Here is a 27,984-nt window from a genome sequence, read left to right as displayed (position 1 = left end):
TATGCACAACCCAAGGACATGGACAACGGCATGGAGAGGGACTGGGGAGGGCGGTGGGAAGGGGTGGAATGGGTCGTTGGGGAGAAAAAGAGACATCTGTAATATTTTAAACAAAAATAAACACACACACACACGCAAAGCCTAGGGGAAACATTCAAGTAACAGATCAAGGCACTGAAATAAAAGTTTAAGCAATGGTAATCCTAATTATTATCATTAAGTAAAAGCAATTTTTTACCACATTGTTGTAAGAGGGTGGTGACTCCATAGTAAATGAGAACTGAGGCCTGAATATTAATAGGACTGACTTTCTGCCAACATGGCCCTTGCTCTGAGGGCCTGGCTTCTTGTTAAGTGATGGCCTGTGGCTCCCAGTGCAGGCTGGGCTCTGGCCTCTGGGCCTGAGGGAAATGGGGTTGCTTTGAAACCCAGTGTTCTTAATGAAGCAGTTCCTGACCCTGAAATGTGCGAGAGAATAACCTAGAAGTGCGATGAAAAACTGGTCTATTGAAAAGTTAGTGACACTTCCAGGGTTGATTTTAAAATAATAGATTTGTTTTATTTTGGTAAATGATTTAATAAAACATAACGTCAAAGAAATTATCCAGTGTGTTTCATGTCCTGCAGCCTGGAATATCTAAACTGTATGCTTATAAATGAACATCATTATTAGTGAAATTTATTGCAAAATTTGGCCTGGAATATTTTGGGGGTGTCAGACTTTTAGGCGCTATCACAGAAATTGGCAAGATTCAAGGGATTGTTACTGATTTAATAACATTTTTCTTTATTGTCCCCATAATCACCTGCTTTATAAACTGTGGCTACAGCTGATGTTGCAACCGGTAATTTTCTTAGAACCCAAATGCATTTACATTTTTCCATCTTTTGATTTCCATCATTTCTGGAAGTTGTTAGTAGATGGAATAAAAAGAAAATACATTATAAACAATTCAAAACACCAAAAACAAAATTCCTTGGACCTTTTCCAGATACCACACATGCAAATAAATGTGGCTTTGCATTCCAAAGGCATTCAAGTGGGGATTGCATTTTCCTCATTAACCTCTTTTTTTTAATCCAAACAGTGTTGTTTTTCAAGCCGTTTTATCAAAATCCAGTTTGACCTTTGAAATCCATTCACACCGACTCTAAGTGAAGAGCTACAATGTCGTCTTTTGCTCCCCAATCACTTGTGCAATCCTGGTTGAACTGTGCCAAAGTGGGAACACCTGCCTACCAGTTTAGGATGAAATCAGGAGACTGGTTGTATTGCACACAAAACCGAAACATTAGAGGTACCAAGTATGGTTTTTCCTGCACTACGAAAGAAAGGTGGAAAAAGCCATCCATGCAGTCCACCTGAGATCTGAACATGCTTGCTATCCTGTGGAAAACCATTTACAAAATGAATGTACTTATTTCTAATAGAAGGGACACCCAATCCATTCTCAATCAGCCATAACCAATGATTCTTCCCCTAATATGTGGACCTGAATTTGAAGCAGTGGGACTCTTCTCTTTCCCTCAGGAGAATCAACAGAATTATTTAGAAAGACGGAATGATTTTGGTAGAAGCAGAAATGTAACTTGCATTTTTTGGTAACTTCTGTAAACACTTTCGCATGGACCTGCCATTTTTGCCCTGATACAGAACAAAAGTGTATGTTGTTTTCAGTGCTGATATTTGGCAGTGGATGGTGAAACATTTGTGTGTATTTAAGTATGTCCGTCTGAGTAAAATGAAAGAGACATTAAAATCACTCTCAGTCTGGAGTGAGAGTTAAGTCAACCAATTTTAGGAAACTCTGGATCGGCTGTCTTCACTGCGCTGTGAGCTTAGTTTTGTCAGTTTTCTTTTTCATCCCACCATCTTCTCGTGCATTGTTTTCAGGCTCCTGCAATCCCAGCTCAAGATGGCCTGAGTTAGAGTTGGAGAGAGAACCAGCACTAGTTTTCATAGTATCCACAGTTTCAAGACACACCCTATAATGTTATTTGACACCATTTTCTACATGTGCTTTCTTTAGAAAGTGGAAAAATACGTTATTGAGAGTTTGTCAGCTGAAACCATATTGCAAAACATTTGCAAAACTGAATTATTGACAAAAATGCATGTGATTCCAAAAGGGCTTGAGTGATTGAAAGCAGTTGCAGTATTTCAACATGAGAATATTGCTTGTCCTTTCTGTTGTCTGTTTTCAGATTCCTACGGAGCATACCTCTGGACTCCTACTGTCCCCAGATAGCAGTTTCTACGCAGCTAACTCAGACCAGATTAGAGCTAGAGTTTTAGAGCACTGTTATGACTTTGATTCCTTGAGAAAGCATTCAGGAACACGCATCCTCCGGTTCCCCCAGTCATCCCTAACTCATAGGAGGCTGAATTCCCCTGCGTGCCTGCAGCGTCTAACAGTGCCTACTAATTGCATAATCCCATCGTCTGTTCCCAGCATATGCTCCGATGCCAAGGTGCAGCGAGGCCCTCGGTAGGTCCTTTGAAGAGAGACGTGTCCAGTCCAAGTCACGTGGTCTCACTCTTTTTTTTTTCTTCTCAATTGTTTACTGGTTTGAGGAAGAGAGAAGAAACATCCATGTAAAAGCGTAATATCAATCAGCCTGCTTGGGAATGGAGCCCGCAACCCAGGCTTGTGCCCTGGCTAGGAATTGAACCAGGAGGCCTTCCGTGCATGGGACGGCGCCCAACCAACTCAGCCACACTAGCCAGGGCTGCCCCTCACTCTTAAATGTCCTGGTTTTGGCTGACAATTAGCTTACCTCTGAGAATGGCACCGAAATCAGTTCTGCCGCTAATGAGAAACAAAACCATTTCTATTGTGAAGAGAAAACAATAGCTTCATGGAAAATTGTATTTGCATACTTGGTGATAATGATTACCACTTAGAATTTAAAATTTTCAAAAACCTACATGTGTGGTGTGTGCAATGTGTGGTGAGAGAGAGTTTTCAAAAAAATCTAATGCATTTGTCATCTCAATTGCCTTTTGAGTAACAGATTTCGTATCCTGAAAACTGGCCAAAGAAGGGGAAAAAAGTGTTTTTATTTTTTCATTTTAAATACACTTCCTTTGTCAAACAACTCTCTTTACTAATAAGAAAAACTATCAAGAACAATGTAATTCATCTTTATTTAGAATTTCAGAAAAGCAAATGCCCCAAACTGTCTTCTGAACTTTTCAGTGGACTTTTGGCTGTGCAGCTTCACCTTGTTTAGAGATGTTAGAGCTGTGCTGAGATTAATATAAACAATCAGAAAGTAATAGCATGGATCTGACTGTCATTATCCTGTTCAGACGTGCTAGAACTAGGCCGCCTGTGTAAAAACTTAATGGACTAGTGAAGCATTCAGAATCTTCATGAAGGGAACTTTATCCAGACACCTGCCAGATGTCTCATTTCTAACCTCAGAACATTGAGAAAGGCGTGATTTGCCTCAATTAGAGTTCTCAGCTCTGGCTGTACGTTAGAATAATCCCAGAATTAAAAAAAAAAATTTTGACAGGCAGGCTCCACTCATTCTAATTAAAGTAAAATCTCTCAGAGAGGGCCCCAGACATTTGTAAATGCCCCCAAGTGATTTGAATGTGCAGCCAGGTTGGGAATCACTGACGTGATAATCTCATCTCAGAGGGGAGAGGGCGTGGGGAAGGGGATTAACACTCCGCTTCTAATTCTGGCCGACTCTGATCAGAAGTGACGGGAACCCTGGGAGAGGGCCACCTGGCCGTCAGAAAATTCCAGGGGGATGCGGTCACTGCCAGACACACGCTTGCTTAGTTTGAGTTTTCAAATATCTCAGGAAATTATAAAAGCCTGACGACCTCCCAGCCTGAGAATGCACAAAGAACAGGGGAGGCTTCTCAAAGTAAAATTCCGATGCTGCTGTTGCACATGGTCCGAGGCAGGGGTGTTGGGGGGGGGGAAATAAAAGAGAAAAGGGGAGCCCAAAAGATTTAGTGCCTTCACTCAGGAAGCTGTCTGCTGAGACCAGATTTAGTTTTCAATGGTGTATGCAAAATGTGAAAGATGATCTCTAAAAACTAGCATAGATACAAGGAAAAAACCTGTCAATAATACGCGAGGAAAGAGTCAGAAGGACTAAATGCAGAAGGATTTAGACGGAGAGGACTGTTTGAAACAAAAGCAAGTAGAAAAATGCACGCGGGGCTGTGCTGGCATTTTGTCAATGTTAGGTCGACGGGGAAGTGAGGTGGTCATACCCTAGGGCTCTATTTTACTCTTTAGATTGGAAAGCGTGGGGCAGAATTTGTTAAGGAGGAACTGAAGAGAAAGATCTCTTAGGAGCAAATGTTAGCTGTCTTAAGGAAGTCTAAACAACTTATAACAAACCAGAATATTAATAGAAGTTTCAGATGAAATTGCTTTAATCTTTAAAAAATATGGAGAAGGAAGGAAGTGCCTGAACACTGTTCACTTTTTTTTTTTTCCAGAAAGTGGAAAAAGTCTTTGAACTACAGACTCAAAGGCCTGTTGATTCTTCTGTTTAAAAATTCTAGAATTTACTTTAAATGCAGTTTGAAGGGAAGATTTGCCAAGTTATATTATACCTATGACATAGCTTATGAAGAGAGTAGAGACAAGCCCTGGCCAGGTGGCTCAGTTGGTTGGAGCGTCATCCCATACGCTGTGAGCTTGTGGGTTCGATTCTGGGTCAGGGCACATACCTAGGCTGAGGGTTTGACCCCCAGTCGGGACGAGTTTGGGAGGCAACCAATGGATGTTTCTCTCTCACATAGATGTTTCTCTCTCTCTGTCTCTCCCTCTCTCCCTCCCTTCCTCTTCCTCTAAAGTCAATAAGCAAGGAAACAAAACTTTTAATAATCTAATTCAAATTCAGTAATTCATTATTTTTGAGAATTAGGTAAAAGCTAAATACCCTCTTAAAATATTTAGATATTACAGTATAACAAACCATCCCAACACTTAGTGGCTGAAAACAGCTACCATTAACTTGTTCACAATTCTTCAATTTGTGCTCGGCCCAGTTGCGTGGTTCTTCTGCTGGTTTCATCTGGGATCACGCAGGCAGCTTTAGTCATCTAATAGCTTAACTGAGGCTAGCTGGTCCAAGATAGCCTCAGTCGCATGTTTGGTGGTTGTTGCTGGCTGTCAGCTGAGCCACTTCTCTGCAGCAAGAGAGCCAGGGATAATTTACATGGTGGGAGCAGCATTGCAAGAGAATGAGAGCAGAGACTTCAAGGTCAACCTTTGGAAGTCATATAACATTGCTTCTCCTACATTCTACTGGTCAGAGCAAGTCACAAAACCAGTCCAGATCAAGGGGTAGGTAAATAGTTAATACCTTTAGAAGGGAGTTGCTACAACTTCCATATTTAATTTACACACTAGAAAAATGCTTCTTTACTAACACACATGAGATACAGTCATGCACCAGATAATGACGTTTCAGTCAAGGATGGACCACATACGCAATGGCGCTCATATTATGGCGGAGCAGAAAAATTCCTATTGTCTAGTAACATCATAGCCATAGAGGTATCCCTGGGTTTCATGTCCACAGACTCAATCAACCACCAATCAAAACAGTCTTTCCCTGGGTTTTTGGAATCTGCGGTTCTAAGGCCTGCTTCTACGCATTTTTCCATGCTGTGTTAAATAAGGAGCCTAGCCATCTGTGGATTTTGGTATCTGGGAGGGGTCCTAGAACCAGTCCCCTGCAGATATCACAGGACGACTAGAAAGTCAAAAGTTGTACATGGATTTTCAACTGCCCAGGGACTGAAGCCTCACATGGTTCAAGGACCAACTGTATTATGTCTTCAATCTCTTTTAATCTATAATAGCACTTACACACACACATGCGGGCACACACATACACCCTTTTCTAGCTATTGACTTTCCAAAGAGGCCAGCCAGTTGCCTTATAGAATGCCTAAATTCTCCACTTTGGATCCTTTTTCTTTTTTTGTGGTGCTTTAACTTCTTCCTCCATCTTCTGTATATCTTTTGGACCTAAAGCCTTGACGAGATTAAATTTACACATTTTGAAGAATACTCCATAAGTGAGAGTATCTCCTTCACAGTGAGTGACATCAGCAGCCCAGTAGACCTGGTTGCCCACTATTGGTGACGCCGAGCTGGATCCCTGCATTAAGGTTATGGCAAGCTCAACTCTCTTCACTAATAAGATGCATCTTCCCTTTTTCAATTAGCAAGTCATCTGTGAGGCAATAATTTGGTGCCATGAAAATATCCAGTTCTCTAAAGTTAGTTTTAAAAAAACAACTCATTGTGCTTTCGATTTTCATAAAAAACTGTACACATTTTTTCGAAGTTTTCATCAAGCTGTGTATATTCAGCCCAAAATTATGAAAACAAACCAACATCTGCATTAAGCCATTAGATAATCATTCATTCTCTGCTCATATCTTTGTCATTTGGGGTATACCACTCTGGTTTACAGTAGTCATGTATACCTGGGCTAGCAAATTGGGCATTGGTGGGTTCCCAGAGCTGTGTGTTATGGTTCACATATTCACTCATCTCATTTCATGATTATTACATGCAAGTTCAGAAATGGAGCAATGTAGAGTGCTGTGGAAGTGCATGTCATATTGTCATGAGTAATGAGATCCAGGCAGCATGCAGTGTACAAGAAGACAGGTATTACTGTAGGTGTAAGCTACTAGACTCTTACCATGAACTAATTATACCCCACATTGCAACTGAAATGTGGGTGCCTTGAAGTGACTTTTTTGTTACCCTTTTCAAGAAGGTCAAAAGACATGAGTGAAAACACACCAGTAACCAAACGTGGTATCAAGCCTAATTAGGAAGAGAAAATCATTTCTAAAATTGGTGTCTGTTCATTTTCTTTACTTCATTTGTTTTCGTTTCGCTCTCATCTGCGATTCATTTGCCTTTCATCATCTTCCACAATGGCTTCTGCGAGAATATCAGTCTTCAAATGTACAACATGGCTCGTACCCACTTCAAACATTGTTTAAAGTCTCATTTGTTATTTTGGACTGTGGTCTCACTTAAAAGCCAGTGTTACTGAGACTGTGGAGCACATACCTTTAATTCCCAGCGTGAGAGGGGAAAGGGAGCACAAGAGCCAGCAAGAAGGGAGAGCAAAAACTGTCAGATGCTCCCCAACAGACATGTGGGGGAAACAGGAACATTCAGAAGTCCTACAGGCAGCTGAAGTCTCTAGACACAGGAACACTGGAACCTGCCCAAACCTGGGCTCAGTAGAGTATAGAAATGTGATGAAGACCAGGACTGGTTATTTTTTTCCAACAAGAGGTTAGTTACTTAAGGACCACATTCCCAGGATTACAAGGATTTGCCTGCAGAGCCCAGGGAACACTTATCTGCAGTAGAATTAGTGACATGAAGGGATGGGATTCTATGTGAGCCTATTACATGAAACTGTACTGGGAACTTGAAATTAACACTGGGAAAAATTATCTTAAGTTGATATCAGCAGATAAAAGCTTTATTAAGTATGAATTGTGTTTTTCTAATTAGCTTAAAATCTTAAGCTTTTGGAGGAGCCGAAAACAGTCACTAGGGATTAGAATCATTCCTTTAAAGAAAAACAAAAACAAGGCCATGTGCAGAACATCTCAGGCCAGGAGCTTACTCATATTCATTCAACTCACCTTCCTTTTTTCATGCCCAGACAGAAAATGGTCACCTGCCATTGAAAGCTGCCTCTGTGTGGGCCCTGCTGCTTCGGGAGGGGAGAATATCCCAGCTCCCCACCGGCAGACGTTCAACTGATGCACCTCCACCCCGATACCTTGTGGAAACAGTTTGTGAATGAAGAAGAAAAGCATTTACCTAAGAGGGAAGAGAAGATGGGAAGAAAACGTTGCTGTGGATATTTTTTCCCTTTTACTAAAAAGGCTATAAGCCGCATCTTTATAAAGAACTCCACTTTTGGGTCACACATTTCAGGCAATGATTTTACTCAGCAGCTCATTGCAGCAGGGTCTCCTCCCTCTGGAAGCTGCAAGTATGGGACATAAGATAAGAGAGTAACTGGCATTGAACTACAATTTTCATTCGTCTTGCTGAAGAGAGTCTGGCTGGAGGAGCCATAGGAGGCTGTGTCCCAAGCCTTTTATCTGCTTGTTCATTTGAACAAACTTACTTACATGCACTGCGGTCATTTTCAACTTCAAATTCTCAGAGATTGGACAACCAATTTCTTCCTTCTGTTCCAGGTAAAATAAAGAATCAATAGATAGGGCATCAGCCAGTGATGCTAGTTGAAGGCAATAATGATGGAAATTCTCACACAGGTGGAAAATTAGCATGGGAGATTATCGTGAAGGCCTCAAGTGACTGGATAGCCTTCAGAGCAGGGGTGGGGAATGTCTGGCCCACGGGCCATATATGCCCGGGAAAACCATTTGGTCTGGCCCTGCCAAGGGAACCGCTGGTAGGACTCAAAATTCAATAAATCTAGGAGGTTTTTTTCATAGCTAATTTTTAAGTTGATAATTTTGTATGGCCCGTGAAAGATATTATAAATATCCAAATGGCTCTTGGCAGAAAAAGGTTCCCCACCCCTGCTTTAGAGAGTTGGAAGGCATGTAAGTATGGCTTTTGATATCAGGCTGGAGATTCAGGATGCAAGAAATGTAACTTTATGATGCAATCACAACTATTTCAAGTCTTCATTCAGTCAATTCAGGAACTTTGTCCCTGGTGTCACCTCACCCAATTCACTGGACAGGCTTAGCTGGTTCTCCATGTTGTCTGTCCACTCAGGGGACACTGAGTTGTCCATCAACCTGGGTTGTCCTTAGTTATAAATTCAATCCTTGTGAGGTCCCTTTAGATCCATCTGCCTGCCCTTCAGTTCCCTTGACTCTTCCTGCCACTTCCCCACCACTCTTAGGGACACAGCAATTACCATGCTGCTCTTAGCCCCACTGGGGCCTGGGGATTTTGTGAGGTTAAGACCTAGATGGCTGAGACATAGCAAGTAACCATAGCTTTTCCTCTCCCAAATTCTTGCCATTCTCTGGCATTACCTGGGAAGTGAGGTCCAGGTTGCCCCTGTCTTAGATCTATGAAGGGTTTCACCCATTCTACAAGAACAGGATTCATGACCCTTTCTCAGGAACCCATCATTGCCTGCTGCATTCTTAGCTCGCTGTTTCTTCTCCCAGCCTGAGGAATCCTTTTTTGGTACTAAGGACAGAAAAGACTTGCTTTCAACATCAGGCTACCTTCACCACTGAGTGAGTTTTGGTTTTTTAATTGCCAGAAAATACACATCACATAAAATTTACCATTTTAACCATTTTTAAATATCATTTTCATTGGAATTAAATATATTCTCGCTGTTGTCTGACCATCACCACCATCTACCTCCAGAACTTTTTTTATCTTCTAGAACTGAGATTCTGTACTCATTAAACACTAACCCTTCATTCCTCCCTTCCCCCAGCCCCTGGCAACCAACACTCTACTTTCTGTCTCTATGGGTTTGACTACTCTAGGTACCTCATATAAGGGGAACTGTACAACATTTGTCCTTTTGTGACTGGTTTCTTTCACTTTGCATAATGTTTTCAAGGTTCATCCATGTTGTAGCATATGTCAGAATTTTCTTCCTCTTTAAGACTTTATTTCATTCTAACTTGTATGCTTTGATCTTTGGGGGGGAAATGTGTTTAAAGTTTATTGCTCACAGAGGATTTTTTTAAATGTCTTTACTAGAAACCATTGATATTCCATGAGATTCACTCATTTTAGTCACCTTTTGATACTAAACTATGAACATATTTAACTTTTAAAAACTATTAAATAAAACTTGCATTCCATTGCTATTAGTTTGGATGATTGTATTTCTAAAAATTCCCACAATGCTGAAATATAACAAATCAAGGCATTGAATTCTGATATTTCATTGAACTGTAGTAAAAAGAAATAAAGAAAAGGGTCATATGGCTTCTTTAATGTCATATAGAACAAAAACTCACCTTAATAAGCAAATGTTCATATGAAGTATATATAACACAGAAAATGGTAAATAACCCAATTTGGGTCTTCATTATTTAATCTGCTTTGGTGGGAGACTGATTTTTGTGTTGCTGTTGTTTGTTTTTTCACAGTGTTTATGACCACTTGCTCAGCAACCAAAGACTATTTGACAAATCAGTGTGACTGAAACACCCAGTTGCCTGTGAGCTGATCTCATTTAGACTGCAAACTCCAGGAGGGAGGAAGTAGGACTCACTCATCTTGTATCTCCCTTATGACTTGCATGGTCGATTGCACAGAAGAAATGCCCAGTATATTTTCCCAATGAAAAGTCTTATTACCATCAGTTCTTATAATAACTTATGCCAACTGGTAAACATATATGGAGCTGCTTACTAATGATAAGGGAAAAACAGAGGGAAAAAAAATAAAAAGGAGGCAGACACTACTATGTTCCCAGCTCTGAGTTCTCTACCTGGGCTGGGTCAGATGCTCAGACCCCCAACAGAAAATAAGACCCCCTGGGAAAGCTATCATTTATTTACTGGAAAGATGTGTGCACGTGCTCAAGTGTGTGTGTTGCGTTCACACACACACACACACAGAGCCTCGGTATGTGACAGTATGCGCCCTTAACAGTGGTCTCTGTCTTCGTGTAGACAATAAAGCCAGCAGCAATAAGCCTCTCTGAAGGAGCTTGAGAAGAATTCTTCCCCTCGGTGTATCTGACTCCTCTGAAAGGGAGAATCCGTGAATGGCAGGATGGTTTCTTTTTCCTTCCTGTGGGTTGTTTTGTTGGTGTCTTATACTAACAGAAGAATTTAACAGATAAAAATGTATTATTTTCTCTTATTTATGCAACATTTCCCTTCCCTTTATAAGAAAACTGATGCTCACATACAAAAATATCTAATTCCAGTAGGGAGTTTATAGAATTTGCTTCTCACCAAAGCAAGATCCTAACTACATGAAACCTGAGTACTTGCCAATTTAATGGGCTCCTAATAATTTTTAAATAGGATGTATTATTTTAATGCTTTACACAGTTGGAAGGTTATGAAGGGATAAATTGGCAGGGTCTCTATTTTCTTTTGAAAAAACAAATTCATAAAAATGAAGTACTTGACATTTATTTTATATTATTATTTTGGCAACTTTATTTTTATGACAAAGTTCTGAGTCGATTATATTATCTCAATTCTAAAAGGATTCAATTGATTACAGAAAAACATATTTAAAAATTTGCTTCGCCATTTTTTCCCTCTGGATAATTCTGGAGGTTTTTTTATACTTACTATTTAAAGGGCCTAATTTATTTTTTATGGCCCATCACCAATATCCAAGATAGTATCTAATTTCTTCATTCTGAACTTTGCCTTGAGTGACTTCCAAACTAAATGAAATAAAAATACTCCGAGCAGACTTTGTTTATACACGGTGGCAAAATTAACTTTAAGTTATATGGGTCAACTGCACTGGGGAGGCTTCTGAGTCTCTACTATGTTCGTCCCCATGCAGAAAGCTTCTTCTCCTTTCATTTTAGATAAAACAAGATTTTTTTGAACACCTACTCAGCAACACATGGTGCGGAAAGGCACATCAGACTCAGTCCCCAATTTGATGGCCCTTGTTGGAATAAGTTCTTGAACTGTGAAATCACTGTGTCTTTAGAGGCAAAAAGTTTGTTTGTAGATATGCTTTTATTGATTTTAGAGAGAGAGGGATGGAGAGAGAGAGAAAAATTGATTGGCTGCCTCCTGCATGCCCCCTACTGGGGATGGAGCCAGAAACCCAGGCATGTGCCCTGCCTCGACCTTCTGAGCATGGGATGACCTTCAACCAATTGAGCCACACTGGCCAGGGCCAAAAAGTTTGTCTTTATCAGTGGGTTTCAAAATAGGGATGAGTTGACTTACAAGCCATACGTTGTGTCACCAGTCTGTGTGACTATCCATTGTGAAGATTTCTTTTTGAAACCTGTCAATGCAAACAGGGATGATCAATGAAATACTTCCAAGGCCATTCTGAACCACAGTTTCCTCCTTTTGGATTGTGAAAAAATGTCAGTGGTAGAGAGACTAGGTGGCAACAGGCAGTTGTCCGTGTCTGGTTGTGGCCATCTCTGACAACAGCCCTCTGAACAGGGCCACAGGGTACTTCTTCTTTATGTCCCTTACACATCAAGTGCTGTCTAATATCCAGACATGTGCTTGGCACATAGGAAACATGTAGCAAGGGTTTTCATCAGTAAATGGATAAGTGGATGGATTTTGTGGGCCTATTTAAGCTAACATATGTAGGGAGCCACTGTTTGACTTAACATTTAGACATCATTCTACCAGTATTTCTTAATAATTCCGTTTTTGCAAAGCCTCATTTCCATGTGGGTCTAATTACTTGGGGAGAAATGTCCTCACTCTCCACCCTCTTGTAATTAAAAAGCGTACTCTTTTTAGATTATTTCAAAATGCCCTTCTCCACCAACTCCCAAAGCTTTCTGGCTTGACTGACTCAGCGTGACTCAGCATTGTTGGAATATTAGAACACATGTAGCCTTTAGGATTCAGGTGCAATGGAATCGGGAGCAGATTCAGTCAGCTTAGAGAAAGGAAACCTCAGAGGACCAGTTTAACAGGAGTGTGTTAATGCTAATAGTGAGCTCCAGCTGGGAGGGGTTATAAGAACTAGAGGCGAATGTCCAAGTTATATTTCCTAAATTGCTGGCACAGTTCTCCCAAAACAATCTAAAGCAAAGAATCTGGTCTTGGGTGACTAGCAATTTTTGTCAACAGATTTAGTCTTTTCTGTTCTCCTCCCATTCACATGGACCCAAAAGGCCACAGTTAGCGTGTCAAGGAGCAAGTGTTCTGTGCCTGTGCTTGCTTGGCTCCTGGGTGGGTTTATTCTCTTCGAATCTGGTGCATCGAGTAGCCACTTAGGCTCAATTCTAGTGGTTCTATTTGCACAACATAAGAGATGTCCAGATTCTAGGCCGATGCCGAAAAACTGGGCCATGTGTTTCTTTAGTACAATAGGAAAATACATTTTGTCAGTAGACTATTCACATCCAAACAAGGAAGAATAGAGGAAATTAACTTGATAAATTATAATTAAGAAAAATACATTTTCTTTAAAAAATATTGCTTCAATTTATTGTATATTCCATGAGAAATTTTTTGTTAATGCAGATGATCCAGAAAATTCCCAGCTTCCTAATTTTCATGCATAGATACATATGCCCCCCTCTTGCGCTAGTATTAGGCCCACATTTGGAAGAGATGAGAGAAGAATTCATAGCTGATAATATTCAGAAACTAGAGAAATAGTTTATAGCCAAGTTCATTTTTCCCTTGTGGATATTCATGGGTAAGATGGTTACATCAAGTTTGTGGAGTCAAATAGAATACTGGCATGTTTTAGTTCAAAAGAAGTAAATGAACATAATAACATTTCAGAATTATAAACTTTTACATTTGAAATGTATTGTCTTCAAGTTGATATTTTACAATTAACTACATTTTTGCAGTTTGGGGTATTAATTACATTATTTTGTCAAATATTACATGGCTGAATGCTGAAATTATATCATTAGACCATCCATTTATTTCACGTACTTGGGAAATGGACTAAGTTAAATCTTAAGTTTAAGATTTTGTCAACTATTTATCAGGTCTGGCTTGTTATTTTTTCCATTCTCCCTACATGAATATCTTGTACCAAACCCAGCACTGCTTTCTGATTGAAATCTTGGTCTCCCTTAGCACCAACACAGTGTTGCTTCCAAAACTCTAGGTAAGGTTCCAATCCTTACTTTCCCATTTGACTATATCTCCCCAATTGGAAGATCATGGAAAAATGCTGTAAACAGTAAATGAAAGGACTTGGAGGATTTCACTCTGTAAAGGGAACAATTGTTTTTCGGGAATTGTTCACTTGGATTCCCTTACTAGCATGGAATGTAACATATTCCAGCTGACGCTACCCAAGGCAAGGAAATATATCATGATTAACTTGACAAATGACTTCAAACCCAGCACGGCTGCCTGAGAATTTTCCCTTTGAGTGCATTACTTAGGACAAGTTTATATACCAAATAAAAGAGAAACTTGTTCCATTTAATTGCAAGTATTAGAGCTCTGAAGTTTCATAAGATTTTTCTCCTCTTTTCCCCTCCTCCCCCTTCCTCTTCTTTTTTAACCTGTCTCTACTTCCCCACCTTTTTTTTTAAACTTAATACTGGGCATTTCACCCATAAATGTTCTTTAAACCAAGGGGAAGTGGGGCCTGCCTCTAAGCTAGAGGCAAGTCTCCCCTACTGCTGATTTTCCTCTCTGTTCAAAGGAAGATGGACCACTTGCCCCATGAGCAAGAAAAGTAAGGTCAGGACATTCTGCGAAATGTCTGTGCACATATACACCCCCTCCCCCTCCCACACACACACATATGAATTGTGGTAAAATATATATTACATAACATTCACTATTTTCACTGTTTTTAATGTACAGTCCAGTAGCATTAAATACATTTGGCAGCCGTCAGCACTATTCTTTTCCAGATCTTTTCACCTACCCAAACTCAGAGTCTGTCCCCACTGAGTAATAACTCCCCGCTACCCTCTCCAGCCCCTGGTAACCACGATTCTGCTTTCTGTCTTTATGAATTTGACTAGTCTAAGTACTTTGTATAAATGAAATCATGTAATATTATCTCTTGTGTCTGGCATATTTCACTTAGCATAATGTTTCCAAGGTTCATCCATGTTGTGGCATGTACATGAACTACATTCTTCTCAAAGGCTGAATAATATTCCATTGTATATATATTGCACATTTTGCTAAGCCATTCATCCGTTGATGGACACTTGGGTTGTTTCCATCTTTTGGCTATTGTAACTACTGCTGCTCGAACTTTGGTCTACAAGTATCTGCTTGGATCCCTGCTTTCAATTCTTTTATACCTAAGAGTGGAATTGCTGGATTACATGCTAATTCTATGTTTAACTTTTTGAGAAACCACCAAATCATTTTTCATAGCAGCTGCACCATTTTATTTTCCTACGAGCGATGCATGAGATTTCCAATTTCTCCATATCCTCAACAACATTTAATATTTTTCTTTTTTCTTTTTTTTAAAATAAGAGTCATCCTAAGGGATGTGTATCCACTGACTTATTTTTAAGATTTTTAAAACGATACTTTGACAAAAGAAAAGTACTATTCTGGTAGTGCTTTTTACAACCACAATTTCTGGTTAATTTGGTGGTTATTTTGTTCATTGAGAGACTGTTCTGGGCATGCAAGTTTATGGTAACTCTCAGGATCAGGAAGGATCCTCAACCCCATCTCTCTACCTTAGGACTAATACTTGTGTCTTCCCCAGTGCAGAGTATAGAATCTGTCAAGGCAAAGGGCAAGTTCAGCCTTGCCAAGAATTCAGACAGCCTGAAAAATGCTTATTAAATATTGTTTTATTTTCTTCAAATCACTTCTTATAAGCAGCAATTATTATATGGTCTTTTTAAAAGAAAAAAAAAAAAAACCTGACATATTGCCTATGTCAGACACTAGGATATAAACTCCTGGAGAGCAGGGACCTTGTTCATAAAGGTCAGGGATGCCATATCCCAAGTGTCCTTCTTGTGCCCTGCTAGGTGCTCTAGACTCCTGGGCAACCCACAGCCCACCCTGGATTTAGACACATAGACAGACCTTACACAGATGAAATGTTTTCACTTAGGGAATAAGGATTCCTTCAGGGAGACAGGGAGAAGATTTGGGGGGTGCAGTGGAGTGGGGGAGTGGAGCAAGAGGGAAAATAGGGCACAAACACAGGATGCGCAGGACCTATGAATCAAACTCTTCCGGTGTAGCGCATGTATAACTTCACAGACTCTTTATCTCCTACCAAATTATGATTACTGTTTTAGGATGCCCAAAATACTACAAATGGCAAGGTCTCGTAGATAAAGCCTGAATTAAAGTGGACTAACAAAGGACTATCGAGGCACAGGTTTCCAGGAGATCTCAGTCCTGAGTGCAAGCCCTGCTAGCCCAGATCTGGAAGGACAGACACCTCGATGGGAAGTGGGTGGGGACACTGTCTGCAGGCTGGCCCCAAGGATCCATTATCCTTTTAATGACTAAGGATGATTACCCAATGTTTTGACTCTCTGTGCAAAACAAAGACAAACTCAAGTCAAAAGCAGAAGATACATTTGTGTGTTTTTTCTCATAACAAGAAAGAAGCACAAGGAATTGGCTCCACTCCGAGTCTCCTGAAATGTGGGGAAACTCTTTTCTTTGCTGTGCCGTCAGAAGGTAAGAATTATCAATATCAGAACGAGGCACCGTTTATGTGACTCTGCCTTCGGAATTTGCCGCATGTTTCCACGCGTTCTCTTTTTCCTTCCCCTGTGGTTGCACAGGCCATGGCCTGGGCTTAGTGCCGAGCCCTCCCTGGCCGGCTCCCCCTTCCTCTGCACGAGGCTTCTTTAAGCAACAGGGGCAGTGGCAGAGCTCAGGCTCTCCTGGCCTTTGGCACATTCAGATGCTAGTTTGGGTGAGAAGGGCACAAATGCATTGGCTCCTAATTCTCCTTTATGCTTCCCTGGCCTCTGACATAGAGATGGAGAAAAGAGCCTCCCTGAGCCCCTTTCATGGCCCCTCTGACATTCAGGGTCAATTGTGGACTGTAAAGCAACAAGACCAACCCCAAGCTGAGAGTCCCTGGAGGCAGGGACCCTGACACCAGCTGGGTCCCCCACCTCTGCCCTGATGAAACACTTCTCTTAAGTTATCTGTCAGGACACCAAACAAAAATCTTTCACTTCTCCTTGTAGCTGTACAACCTTTCCTACTCATGCTACTTTATCTTACACCCTTACAGTATTTTCCCTGAGTCCAACCTAATTTTGTACATATTCTTAGCTGCTCAACACACGCCTATTATCTTGTCAGTGCTGGGAATACAGCGTTTCCACCTGCAACCTGTGTAACTTTCAGTAAGAGAAGTTTATAAATGAGTGGACATTCTATAACACAAAAGTTGGTTTTTTAATACAATAAAGTGACTCAAAGTGTTAATTATAGCAATATTTGTGTGTGTGTGTGCACACATGTGCATGTTCTAGGTGACAGCAGACAATCAAATGAAATGCTGCTATTGGAATAGGGAGTTCCCAGGAGGAAGCTCGGAGCGTGGGATGATTTTGTTTTTTTTTGAGACCCAGTCAGAACTTCAGATTCACTAAGACCAAATCAGCTCCCACAATGATCTACAACTGAACGTAAAATGATATTTTGGGATGTTTCTTCTTCACGACTGTGAATTTCATTACTCTACAGATTTTAATTCAGTATTTACTGTAAGTCAAGTTATAAGGGTTCACGAGGATACTCTATTTCAGATTCAAGTTCCCTGTACATAGACTCACAGAACCCTGGGGATGAAAATGACTTGAAGTCACTTCATTCTATGACCAGAGGCTGGACTCCTTCTGCAATGCTCTTGAATATGGTTGCATAGTCGGGGCTTCAGTGTCTCGAACAGCGGAGGACTGAGTTCCTCCCAAGCTGCCCAGTCCATTTTTGAAGAGCTCTATTTTCAAAAGTGCTCCCTGCTCACCCCACCTTTCAGCTTAAATCTGTTTTCTTGATCTCCACCCTTTATCAATGGTTTCCGCCTCCCTTGCCCTTGGAGAACCTTCCTTTTGACAACTGTCAGAGTATTTGAGGACAGGTATTTGTTCCTCCCAAGCATCCTGTTTCTTGGTCTGTTCCCAGCATGGCATGGTTTGTGTCCCTATTCCAATCTGGTTGAATGTATCTCCTTTGAATGCATCATATTTTTTTGGTTTATATTCATTCAGAAGTGTGGTGTCTAAAATCAGTCTATTGGGTATGTAATTTTCCATCAATAATTTGGCACTTGGATGTTTGTTTGTTTTTTCCCCTTTGACAGATTGCTTTTCTCAACATGAGCCCTCAACATTCACTCCAGCTCTCCTTGACAGCTTACACTGGCCACTGGCTGTGAAAACTTCCAGGCTCACTTTCAGGGAACAGTTTAATGATGAGTCTGAGTAAGGCCTAGGGGTATTGTTCTTTGGACAAGTGCAGTGGTTCCCAATCAGTGGTTTTATTCACACAGGTGGCCAATGGTCAGGGGACTTCCCATTAAAAGACTGCAAACTGTGACTCTCCCTCAATGCTGGAAACATGACTTCTGCAAAACAATATCTGCCCTCTCATTAGGTGAGTATTATTTATTCCCTTCTGGAAGGCTTACTGCAGGTATATTTTCCATGACAAGTGTAATGTGTTTATGAGCATGTACGTAATAAATTATTGGAAATAGTTGTGTTTTTAATACTCTCTTAATATAGAAAGTTTGACTCCTGTCGGCCAATATTTAGGAGTTCGCTTACACGGTGGTCTGCCAAAGACTTCCGTGATGATCTAGTAGTCTCACTATGGACCTAGGGTTGTGGGAGGCCCCTGGAGGGTGATGGGAGCCTGGGAACATGTAAGGTGGCACTTCATCCATTTGTGGAGAGGCAGGTGTGAGACTTGCTCATGTTTCTTACAATAAGGTCAAGAAGCCAAGACTATAAACCACAATAGGACATTTCAATCTATAATCTTAGGGTTAAAGACACGGATGTTTAGCACTTACTTTATCAAAGGGCTCCCTCTGTTCAAGCCATTTACTTGTTAATACCCTGGGTTATTTTTGGGGGGGAGGCATGAACTTTACACTAGTTTTCTCATATTGAAGGTTAAAACTGTAACTGGTAGCCCATGTACAACAGGTGTCACTTCTTTCAGTCTACTCCCACACCAAAGCCCTCCCTTATCCTGGCCAGGAAAGCTCCCCTGAGGTTTTTTACAACCGATTCCTTACAGCTCCAGAGAATGGCCTGATCCCAAAATGCATGAGACAATCCAACACTACACACACTTGGATGACACCCTGTTGAATGAATAAGTCTATGAAAGAGCCACTTAAGGTAATAGATTTATTAATGATGCTACAAATCAATCCTTACACAGACAAAGCTACCTAGAAAGTTTGCCTTGGTTCTCTACAGTAGAGAAAACTAAATTGAAAAAATATAGGTATGTTTTCCTGCCATGTGGAAAAAATTCAAGTATTCAATATTTCATGCCCAGATCATTGCAATAACCTCCTGGTAGTCTCTTTGCCTTGCCTCTAATCCCTGTCCTGTCCTTCCTCATTACTGTAGGAAAGTTTCTTAGGCATTCCAGGCCCTCTAGAGACCAGTCCCAACCCCCCTACAGCTTTTCTAAATAAGCGTTCCCTTCAACCAAATTTGTCTGTTGTAGGTTTGCAAATGCGTGCTCACATTCCTGTCTCCATGCCTGCCCGCATAAGTAGAAGCTCTTTCCTCTTTCTTGGTCTACGTTGTCTTTTCCCTTCAAAGTCCAGCTGCTTTCCCAGACTGCTCAACCTCCAGTGCTCACTTCTCATTTATAAGGGGAATGGTAATATTTAGTGTTTCTGGTACTGGTGCAGCACTTGGCATGCACTGCCACGTATCAGTTGGGAGACAACTCTCCATGGGTCTCTCATGTTTCTGCACATCTTGCAAGCAGAGATACTGACTGCATTTTCTAAATGTTTATATAGTGAATAACCCTGAAATACAGTTGACCCTTGAACAACACAAGGGTTAGTGGCGCTGATACCCCGCACAGTTGGAAATCTACCCATAACTTTTGACTTCCCAAACACTTAACTACTAAAAGCCTACTGTTGACTGGAAACCTTACCGATAACATAAACAGTCTATTAACACATATTTTATATGTTATATGTATTATATACTATATTCTTACAATAAAGTAAGCTAGAGAAAAAATGTTATTAAGAAAAGTCATAAGAAAGAGAAAACATATTTACAGTACTATCTGTATATATTGATGCCATAAGTTTGCTCCATCTGTTTATAAGATGAATCATCTGTCAGTACCTACATCAGTATTGTCTTATATGATACAAAACAGCGTAGATGTTATACATATTATTAACACGAGACATCAAAAAAGAAAAGGTAATAATGACTCGTGTTGATAATGAAGAAACAGCAATATGATTGCTTTCTGATAGCCTAATGTACTTGACACATATACTTCACAGCAGTAAGAAAATCTCCAAAAAATTTTCCAATATATTTATTGGAAAAAATCCATGCATACGTGGACCCCTGCACAGTTCCAACCTGTGTTGTTTAAGGGTCAACTGTTCCGAGACAGAATTAGAAGTGCTATTCAGGGAGCCGTCTGAACTGAGCTAATTTGTGGACCTGCTCACCCTAGCAGACGAGTAACAGTTTAGATTCCAGTTTCAAGACTTACCTCTTACACAGTCCTGGTCCAATCACTGAACTTCAGTTTTCTCATCCAGAAAATGGGAATAACAGAACATCCTTCATACTAACTGCTTGCCTACTCTCAACCCCGTTCCTCTTGGCTCTTCTAAAAAAGTAGGATGACTGGAAGACCAGAGACTGTGCTACAGGACTGGGGTCTTGGGGCATCTGTGCCTTACTTCTAGCATTTTTGGAGGACTAAGAAGAGCTTAAAGCTGATTTAGAGACATTTCTTGGAGAAATAACTTGAAAAATTGTGTCGTATTCGACAATCTTGTTGATCTCAAGTCAAATAGCAAAATTGTGAAGTAGGCAAAGAGTGTTTTTAGTTCCTTCCCCATCCTAATTTCAGGCCCCTTCTCTCTCCTGATCGGATGTCCTTTCTTGGACACCCAATATCCCCTTGCTCCTCATGGATGCTCTGGGTGAAGCTTTTCCCGTCTGGAAAATCCCTGTGCCTGGGGCTGAGTCTGAGCTCTCATCCCTTTTATCTCTCCACTATCTCATCAAAACTTGCCCTGCATGAAGCTGCTCTCAGCTCAGACTTTTCTTGAAGACCTGATGATTCGCTCAGACGTTAAATAGCTAGTGATATTTCTGGGTTTCCCTATGCAAGACAATTTGTGCTTCCTCACAGGGGAGATTTTAAGGCTAAGGCACCATCAAAGAGCCCTTTTACTATCCTTCCCAACCCCCCTCCTGAAAGCACACATAAAAAGATTTTTTATTTGCCAAAGAGGCAAAGTAATGAGCAGGCAGGCAGTGCTTGTCAGCAGCGTGAGCTCACCAGTGCTGCAGTCTGACCTGATCTAATTGCTGCCCAAAGGAGAGGCCTGAGCAGCCGGCACAGGAAGATATTTACAACGGCTTGTGAACACCCATATTAGGCTTCAGCAATGACACTTTGGTAATTTCTAGCCTTAATTTTTTTTTTTTTAGTATAGGCTGGTGTGCAAACATTTCTTAAAAGTTACAAACTATGTAAGTGTCCACCTAGTCCACCTATAGGAAAGACATACCTTTACCAAATGCATTTCATCTGTTGTTTCCTGTCTTAGAACAGGAAACACCAAGGAAGAGGGAAAAATTCTTTCAGTCCCTAAGATCTTTCCAGTTGAAAACATTCAGTTTTCAAGTGGCAAAATAAAATCGTCAATAAACAAAGCTCCTGAGGAACAGAGCCCACCTCAGAGTGCTTTGCTCACAAGCTGCTGTATAGAAAAGGCCTGGCACTACCTGCCTGGCTAGCTTTGGCCTGGGCGACAGGAAGCAGATCGAGAAGGAGGTGTAATTGTCACAGGACCCCAGAGGAAGGACAGTCAAGCAGTGGAGACACATGTGGGACGCTGGAGCCAAGATGCTGTGACCAGAGCAGCTGGGTCTGCGGCAGACAGAGACACGGACTTTCTGACAAGGCCAGCTATGTGCCGGGAAGCCAGCAGACAGACCAAAGAAAGGTTCTCCGAGTCCCACTCTGCAGGAAGGCCTTATCGCCTGTCACACTCGGGTATTTTCAGCCACACTTGCTTACAGGGATAACCATAGTGTCAACAGTATCATCTTTGACTACAAAGGACAACAGTGACAAATCTCAGGTCCTCTGACTGGGAAGATAGCGTTGTTAGTGCTGTGAATGCCAGATTTTCTATCGTCAACAGAGCCTCTCGAGTTATTTATGCTGCAACGACTCGTATTAGATCAGCCCGCTCTTCCAGCCGCTTCCCTGCGGCGTGTCATAGCGCCCGTGCGACTCTTGTCAGCAGGAACTTGTCCTACACGCCCAGAGCGACCCCGCGCTGGAGTCCCAAGCGCAGGCCCGAGACCCCTCGCTCTGCTAACCTCCCCCCTTTAGCCGTCCCTCTGAGTCCCCGGGAACTTATCGGGGGCGCGAAATGACATCTCATTCTTCAATATGGAAACTTTGAAAAGCTTCCAAAAGAATAAATCACTCTGTGACAGAGATTTTCAACCCGTGTGCCACAAGAATTTTTAAAACATGCCATACCTGACTATTTAGGCAGGGGCACTGACCTCTTTTCCCTTAGGTTCTCAAAAAAAAAAAAAAAAAAAGACAACAGCCAGCACAACAGTAGCCATCCAGTGAGAATGTCAAAATTATACCCTTTTTTCCCTCAGATCGGCAAAAATATATTTTTTGGTGTGCCACAGAATTTTAGTAATTACTTTATGTGTGCCGTGAGATGAAAAAGGTTGAAAATCGATGCTCTATGAGACTCTTTAAATACCTAGTCCAAACCAGGCCTGCAAGGATTTTTGAAGAACCTGCACAAGGAGGCTATTGTATGCGTATACAAATAAATGACACAATTCAATGGTTTAATACTATCTGCCAAGTTAAACTACTGCAGAGCAGCTGTGTACAACTGGAGATCCATAAATCAGCAACAGCATACTTTCATCCAATTAAGAGAGTTGAATAAGAAAAAAATCCTCAAATTAAGATGTGTCCAGGACATGGATGACATCGTCATTCCTCTCTGAATGCAAAAATAAATAAAAATAAAAATAAGTCTTCATTTTGTTGGTGTAAAGGCTGGGGGTTCTTTTCTAGGGGCACAAGTTTTGCAGCGGGTCAAAGCCTGGCATAAAACTTTGTTCTTAGGAGGGTCATTTTAGGTTTGTTAGTTTGTCTTCTATAAATAGCAGGCTTGTTGATTTGTCTTCTATAAATAGTAAGGCACAAGAGAAGAGAGGACTCAACCTGAAAGCAGTTGTTCTTTAAAAGGAGTTGATGGGTAAGCTAGGGTCCCAGGGTTTTCCTGGGAAAATTATAACCATGTTATAAGTTTGGGGCCCTGTCTCTGTGCAGTTACATTTCCTTTGTCCTCTGTCTTGTTCATCTGCAGGACAAAGGTTTACAGCAGGAGGCCTGATGGCCAGGCCCAAAAATGTCTTCATCCAGCTTTTTAGGCCTTAGGCTTATGGGCTTGGCTACAGAAGCCAGGTCAAACTATAAGAAAGAGGAGCCGCATTATTATAAAGCTGAGTCACTGCTGCAGAGAGTGACCAACCAGTTTGCCTGGGTCTGAGAGGGTCCCTGGGATGCATGAGCTTTAGTGTTAAAACCAGAAAAGTCCTGGGCAAATTGGGACAAGTTGGTGGCCCAGCAGAAGACCAGGTTTTAGGCTGTTTAGGAAACACGAATTAACCTAAAGAAGCTGAACATCTTTAGCTTTTCTTTAGGCGAATGGTAAGTCAATATTAACAATCCAGGCCCCAACCAGCACTAGGTACAATGTCATAGATGCCTACTTAGTCTTTATTAATTTGCTTTGTGTTATGTACAGAGTGGTGATGAAAAGGAAAGTGAAATGAATTCCTCACTTTCTTTTAATTCACCTTTAGAGAGAACAGCCAAGCAAAGCTCTGCTAGCTACTAGAGGATCTTGCGACCCACAAATAGACTTGCTTCTGTTTGTAGCTGGGGTGCTTTTGTGTGTTCCGCCTCTGCAAAGGGCCCCACGGCCCTCCTGAACAACTCGCAGGGTGAGCATCCACGATCACAAGACCTGTTAGCTTAAGCTGGCGGAGGAGGGAGGGAGAGAGAATGCTCTATCTTTATAAAGACACAAGATTAATTTCTTCTCTGGCTGGTTCTCTCCGCAGCAGCTCCTCACTGAGCATCCCCAGACCGTCATCTGAATAAGTATATTCAAAGGAATACGAGGAAGAAATGCGCTCACTTGATTTTGGAATGTTTGGATTTCTGTTTCAAAACTTGATTTTCTTACAGTCAGACATATTACATTCTTTATATGGCTAATAAAAAGAAAATACAATGTTCTTTTGAAGGCTGCTACTGTTATAAGGCAAATGTATGACGTGTGGTTGGAATTGAAATTTTATTCTTCCTGATGATAAAAGCAAGACATTTTTAATAAACATAAATATTTTTATTTTTAATTTAAAAATATTTTTATTATAGAGAACTTAAGGAATCTATACAAATAAAATGAAAGTTGAATTAGCTAAGTTATTATTGTTATTTTGTAGTGTTTCAAGCTATTCCTTTTCTGTGCACATATATTTTTTATGTAATTGGAATCACTGTATATTCATTTTAGTTTTCTGCTTCTTACCCCTTCACGTTGTATTTCCAGTATTTTTATGGGCCATTAAGTATTCTTCTAAATCAGTGTTTGTTTCTGCACCCTGTTAAGTCTTAAAAATTATTGAGTACACCAAGGAGGTTTTGTTCATGTCATTCCTGTTGATATTAACCAAATTAGAAATTAAAATGGAGAAACTTAAAATGTATATTTACTATTCATTATATATTAACAATATTCTTTATAAATTTTGTTGTTTATATTTTTAAATATACTTGAAATATATATTTCAATATGTTTTCTTTTTTCTTCTTAATTTTTAGTTTGCTCCAAAGGAAGGAGCATAGTGTACATGCAACTTTGTATATTTACTAAATATAAGATGGCTGAATATTTAACTTTTATTTTATTTTATTGATTTTAGAAAGAGAGGAAGGGAGAGAAAGAGAGAAACCTCCTTTGTTGTTCCACTTATTTATGCATTCATTGGCTGATCCTTTGTATGTGCCCTCACTGGGGATTGAACCCACAACGTTGGTGTATCTGGATGACACTCTAACCAACTGAGCTACTCAACCTGGGCTTAAATTGTTTTGAAAAAAAAAAATAAGGGAGAAGAGGCATTGTTTTAACACTTTTGCAAGTTTTCTTAGTCTGAACTAACAAAAAAAGCTATATTCTCCTATCTTCTTCTGCAAGTAATCTGTTATAATATGTTGTTTTGGTTGAAATATATGAAAAAAAAAAATCCATCCTCAAATAGATACTTAGTTGGAAAAAGGAGGAGTATTTTAATAGCCTTTTCAGATAATTGTAGCTATTCTTCTTTGACATTGCACCACAAATGGACAAGTGGTAATTTCTTTAAAGTTACTTACAGTGTGGTGTCTGAAACCATATCAATGCACTTTGTGGTCCTGTTTCACTAAAATCCATTGGTCCAGCTTGTGCTTTGAATGGATCTTTTACCCATGCATGATTTTATAACATTAAGTAATAACACCACTGACCTCATCAGAAATGTCACTAAGCATTGAGAAGCTATTAGTCTCACAGTGGCAGAAACAAATTTTCCAAAATTCAAATTTTCACCCGAAAGCTCAGATTTTATCATTGGCAACATTCCTTGAAGTGACTGACTTACGTGTTTCATTTTAGAGAAAAGACCTGCCGAAATTCAATCACCACAGTTTGTCGTTAGTTGGAGGCCATGGCCTTGTTTCATGCTAGGATACCAGCAGTTCTCCTCATCATTGCTTTAGCACCATCAGTGCAAACAGCAACCCAGTGAAAAAGGCAAATAATGTCGTTATTATTATGAAAATGGTTTTGACCTCATAGACCACCTGAAATCTAATGTCTATATTGGCCACAGAGAGAATAAATACTAGTATCCTCAGGGGCACTAGGGGGAACCATTACTGTTTTATTTCTGTATTATCAGAATTTTAAGAAATGATCCTGCATGACTTTTGGAATTAATAAAATAAAATAAAAATTTGGCCTAGAAGTGTCTCTGTTAAAAAGGTGGAGGGAGCTTGAATAATGTCTTAAGAATTTATCATGTGGGCCCAAATCTCCTTGAAACTCGCTTCAAAGTCTTATGAAATGTCCCTTAAAAATCCTAATGGATTCTGTGACTTGCATGAGTGGTTTCTATACTTTCTGCAATAAACACAACGTAGGAATGATGAAGATGTAAGATGAGAACTTCATATAATACATGTTTTCAAAGTATTTTATATTTTCGAAGTACATGAATTCTTTCCTAAAATTTCTCATAAGACACCGAGACAGAATGCTGGTCTGAGGGGACCACTGTTGGATTCTTCCTCCTCGTGTTTTGGGGTTCCCTCTTGAAAGGCAGGTGAGCAGCGTGTGAAGGTCTGGTCTAGCACTTTCCACTCATGGGCACTAGTATTCCAGTGTAAATACGAGTAAAGGAGATCCCCCACGTAAATACAGTAAAAGCGCACTCTACAGGAGATCCCCCAAGGCTTCCTCATGTCTTCCTTAGCCTTGATCACATAATGCCAGGGTTGATGCTAAATACTACGGTGGCATTTTATCATTGCTGTTCAACTTTGTTGGTACAAGTCCTGTATCATTTTCCTCCTATTCTGCAGTACTTCTCTCTCTCTTTTATAATTTAGTTAATTAGTTTATTTATTTATTTATTGGGGTGCCATTGGTTCACAAAATCACACAGGGTTCAAGTGTACAACTCAACACAACATCATCTGCACACAGCCTCTTGTGCTCATCACCCCAAGCAAAGTTTCTTTCTGTGTCCATTTATCCCCCCTTTGCCCATCTCCACCTACCCCCACCCCCTCTTCCCTCTATCACCACACTGTTGTTTGTGTCTGTGTGTTTTTATTCAATCCCTGCACTCTCTTGTTCTCACCTGTTAGAATGCCTTAGAAGGGTCTGCAGCATGCATGTGGAGAGGTAAAGCTAGAAGCCTCACTCCAGTGAAGAGGGTTTACGTGGGAAGGAGTCACAAAATCCTCACGCTGACCTAGAAAGAAATCTGTGACTACTTCTCATTTTCCTCAAAACCAGCGCTTTTAGGTACTTTCCTAACCTGAGACTTCCAATGTGCACTATTATACACTGAGCAATGTGCTAAAAGATCGATATTAAAAGCATATAAGAACATGAAGAAATACCCTTCAAATTCCTAGCCCATCTGTCCCACAGGACTCCTCAGTTTGAAGTTGAGGTGATGACTTCCAATTTGTCATGAGTTTCATGAAGTGAAAACTAGATGGGAAGCAGTCATAGCAGTTTGAAAAAGAGTTGTCACGATGTATGTGCCCCAGCAGTGACTCGCAACCCTTAGCAGGAAGCCCGGGGAGACGCAACTGAGAAACGGTTCCCTCTAGGAAGTTGCACAAAACAGGGTGAGAGTCACAGTGGAAATAAGGCAAAGCGGCAGGGATCCCAGCAGGGTCAAGTAGTGAATTTCAAAGCTGACAGGACTCAAAGGCCTGAGGAATTCAGTACAGTTTTTTTTGTTGTTGTTTTAAAATATATCTTTATTGATTTCAGAGAGAGGAAGGAAGAGGGAGAGGGAGAGAGAAACATCAATGAAGAGAGTTGTCATTGACTGGCTTCTCCTGCACGTCCCCGACTGGGGATCGAGCCCACAACCCAGACGTGCCCTGACCTGGAATCGAACCGAGAGGCTCACCCACTGAGCCATGCCCAGCCAGGTTTCAGTATGTTTTAAAGATTCAGGCAGGCCAGAGCCCAGATTCCAACTCTCAGGAGTTTAACATTGGAAATAATTCCTCAGCCCCATAATGTTTCAAAACTTCTTATTCAACTCAGCAAGTATTTTTTGAATAATTATTGTGTGCCAAAAATTGCATATATTACTTAGGTTTTCTTTTCTTTTTTTAAAAAAAAATATGTTTTTATTGATTTCAGAGAGAATAAGGGAGAGGGAAAGAGAGATAGAAACATCAATGATAAGAGAGAGTCATTGATCTGCTGCCTCTTGCACGCCCCC

General features: G+C 40.6%; 1 long non-coding RNA gene across 5 annotated transcripts; it reads left to right on the top strand.

Moving 5' to 3' along the window:
- LOC107527512 (uncharacterized) lies at positions 1-24,201 on the top strand. Of its 5 annotated transcripts, none has more exons than XR_015714403.1 (7): positions 1-2,489; positions 7,690-9,262; positions 10,139-10,252; positions 16,246-16,324; positions 18,156-18,259; positions 23,764-23,904; positions 24,025-24,201. It is a non-coding gene; the product is annotated as an uncharacterized LOC107527512 (long non-coding RNA). The 5 variants fall into 5 exon arrangements; XR_001602276.2 differs by having other exon boundaries at positions 9-2,489; positions 7,690-8,236; XR_015714402.1 differs by having other exon boundaries at positions 3-2,489; positions 7,690-10,252.
- Positions 24,202-27,984: the final 3,783 nt, after the last annotated feature.

The sequence above is a fragment of the Miniopterus natalensis genome, chromosome 4 (genome assembly GCF_054644295.1).
Source record: "Miniopterus natalensis isolate mMinNat1 chromosome 4, mMinNat1.hap1, whole genome shotgun sequence".
Taxonomy (NCBI): domain Eukaryota; kingdom Metazoa; phylum Chordata; class Mammalia; order Chiroptera; family Miniopteridae; genus Miniopterus; species Miniopterus natalensis.
The sequence above is the reverse complement of the archived record's forward strand: the minus strand, read 5'-3'. Positions and strand labels throughout refer to the sequence as shown.